Consider the following 3355-nt stretch of genomic DNA (forward strand, 5'->3'; position numbering starts at 1 on the left):
AAAGCGTGACCCATGATTAAATCAAGGAAGCTTGCTCTATTTTTCACAAAAGAGCACTCCAGCCAAGAGCACTACGTTCTTCTTCAAAGAGCGCTTGTGATAATGAAGCTGGAAAATTTGCAAGTGATGCGTACGCGTGGGTGATGTGTACGCATCGAAGTGATAATTTTAGAAGACCACGCGTATGCATGGATGATGCGTACGCGTGGGAGTGGCATTTTGAAGACCCACGCATACGCGTGGGTGACGTGTAAGCGTGGAAGAGCGCTCTTGGCACGAATGCTACGCTCTCAAAGAGAACGCTGCAAGGGACGCGTGGGCGTGCGTCACGTGTACGCGTGACAAGTACTAAACCAGGGACGACGCGCATGCATAGAAGACGCGTACGCATGGGTGCAAGAATGCTCCGTTCTCCAAAACAATGCTACGCTCTCCTGGAAGCCTAATTCTGGTTCAATTAATCTGATTCCAAGCCCATTTGAACTGCAAGCAAGCCAGCCCACTCGTATCCCTCAATGAAGGCCACAAGGATCATCTATAATAGGAATTTCATTTATTTGTAATTTATTTTTAATTTCATTTGGTAATTTAGGAATGCCTACAGTAGGAGTAGGAGTAGAATAGAAGGCTGGAGGATTAGAGACTCCAGAGCTCTCTTGGAGGATTAGAGACTCTAGAGAGCTTAGCATAGTTTGATACACTTTTACCTTTCTGCATTTTTACATTTCAGTTGTATTAAATTCAGTTTAGCTTATGCAATTTCAATTTCTTGCAATTCTCTTCTACAACTTTCCTTTCTGCCAATTTTACATTTCTGTTCTTATTGAGCTTGATTTACTTTTATGCAATTTAAATTTCCTGCAAGTATTCTTAGAGCGATGATTAATTAAACCCCAACTCATTAGGGGGAGGAGCTCTATTGTGATTCATATGAATTGAGTAAAATTCTTTTTCCTCTCAATCTGTATGGGTAGCTAAGAGATAACTTCTATTTTGATTGTGAATTATTCACTTTGGAAGGGGGTTTAATTCAATTGAATTTCCATGTGAGCCTCGGAAGGGAAATCATGAAAATTTGAACTGAAGCTCTATCTCTCACAATTCTCTTGATCAACACTATTCGGGAGGAATTGAGATCTTGAGAATTTGTGTGGCTTATGGATGTGAGACATGTACTTAACCTCTTCTCATGACAATTGGATCAAGGAATTGGCAAGATTGATTATAATTAGAGAGATTGGATTGCAAAGGAATTGGGGTCCAATTAATTTCAATCCGCCATAGATCTATTCATATGATTGAGAAGGAAGTTGAGACCAATTTGATTCATTGTGGATTATGATATCTCCAATCCTTGATGAATCTTTCTTTCGGTTACTTGTCTTTGAGTTCATTTGATTGCTTTGGTTTACTGCTTCCTTTACTTTTCTAGCACCTAATTCTCATTTACATTTCCAGCAATCTACTTTTCATGCAATTTAAGTTTTTTGCTATTTAATTTTCTGTCAATTTACATTCCCTGCAATTTACATTCTGTTAATCAATTTTCACCAAATTCTTTCAACATTTCTCTTAACTAGACATATCATCTTACTAAAGTTGCTTGATCCATCAATCCTCGTGGGATCGACCTCACTCATGTGAGTTTTATTACTTGATGCGACCCGGTATACTTGCCGGTAGTTCATACGTGTGAAATCTAATTTTCGCGTATCAAGTTTTTAGCTCCGATGCCGGGGATTGATATAGATCGACAATGAAAGTGGCTTGCACCCCAAAGATTCCCAGTTTCTCTATTACAGAGAGAGGCATGAGGTTTATTCCTGAACCAAGGTCACACAGAGCCTTAAAGATCATGGTGCCTATGGTACAAGGTATTAAGAACTTTCCAGGATCCTGTTTCTTCTGAGGCAATGTCAGTTGATCCAGATCACTTAGTTCATTGGTGAACAAGGGAGGTTCATCTTCCCAAGTTTCAATGCCAAATAATTTGGCATTCAGCTTCATGATTGCACCAAGGTACTTGGTGACTTGCTCCTCAGTGACATCCTCATTCTCTTCAGAAGAGGAATACTCATCAGAGCTCATGAATGGCATAAGGAGGTTTAATAGAATCTCTATGGTCTCTAGTTGAGCCTCAGATTCTTTTGGTTCCTCAGAGGGAAACTCCTTATTGATCACTGGACGTCCCAGGAGGTCTTCCTCACTGGGATTCACGTCCTCTCCTTCCTTTACAGGTTCGGCCATGGTGATCAATTCAATGGCCTTGCACTCTCCTTTTGGATTTTCTTCTGTATTGCTTGGGAGAGTACTAGGAGGAATTTCAGTGATCCTTTTACTCAGCTGGCCCACTTGTGCTTCCAAATTTCTAATGGAGGATCTTGTTTCATTCATGAAACTCACAGTGGCCTTAGATAGATCAGAGACTAAGTTTGCTAGATTAGAAGTATTTTGTTCAGAGTTCTCTATCAGTTGCTGAGTGGATGATGGAAAAGATTTACTATTGTTAAACCTGTATCTTCCACCATTATTAAAGCCTTGTTGAGGCTTTTGTTGATCCTTCCATGAGAGATTTGGATGATTTCTCCATGATGGATTATAGGTGTTTCCATAAGGTTCACCTAAGTAATTCACCTCTGCTATTGCAGGGTTCTCAGGATCATAAGCTTCTTCAGAAGATGCCTCTTGAGTACTGTTGGATGCAGCTTGCATTCCATTCAGACTCTGAGAAATCATATTGACCTGCTGAGTCAATATTTTGTTCTGAGCCAATATGGCATTCAGAGTATCAATTTCAAGAACTCCCTTCTTCATAGGCGTCCCATTATTCACAGGATTCCTCTCAGAAGTGTACATGAACTGGTTATTAGCAACCATGTCAATGAGTTCTTGAGCTTCTGCAGGCATTTTCTTTAGGTGAATGGATCCACCTGCAGAAGTATCCAATGACATCTTTGATAGCTCAGATAAACCATCATAGAATATATCCAGGATGGTCCATTCTGAAAGCATGTCAGAAGGACACTTTTTGGTCAGCTGCTTGTATCTTTCCCAAGCTTCATAGAGGGATTCACCTTCTTTCTGTCTGAAGGTTTGAACATCCACTCTAAGCTTGCTCAGCTTTTGAGGAGGAAAGAACTTGGCTAAGAAAGCCGTGACCAGCTTGTCCCAAGCGTTCAGGCTATCTCTGGGTTGAGAATCCAACCACACTCTAGCTCTGTCTCTTACAGCAAAAGGGAAAAGCATGAGCCTGTAGACTTCAGGATCTACTCCATTAGTCTTAACAGTATCACATATCTGCAAGAATTCAGTTAAGAACTGAAAAGGATCTTCAGATGGAAGTCCATGAAACTTG

The 3355-nt window shown here is 40.5% G+C and overlaps 1 non-coding gene across 1 annotated transcript; it reads left to right on the plus strand.

The window, feature by feature from the left end:
* Window positions 1-3006: 3006 nt before the first annotated feature.
* On the plus strand, window positions 3007-3114 carry LOC112781459 (small nucleolar RNA R71). Its single transcript, XR_003192235.1, has one exon. It is a non-coding gene; the product is annotated as a small nucleolar RNA R71 (small nucleolar RNA).
* The last annotated feature ends 241 nt before the right edge of the window (window positions 3115-3355 follow it).

This window comes from Arachis hypogaea, chromosome 19 (genome assembly GCF_003086295.3).
Source record: "Arachis hypogaea cultivar Tifrunner chromosome 19, arahy.Tifrunner.gnm2.J5K5, whole genome shotgun sequence".
NCBI lineage: Eukaryota > Viridiplantae > Streptophyta > Magnoliopsida > Fabales > Fabaceae > Arachis > Arachis hypogaea.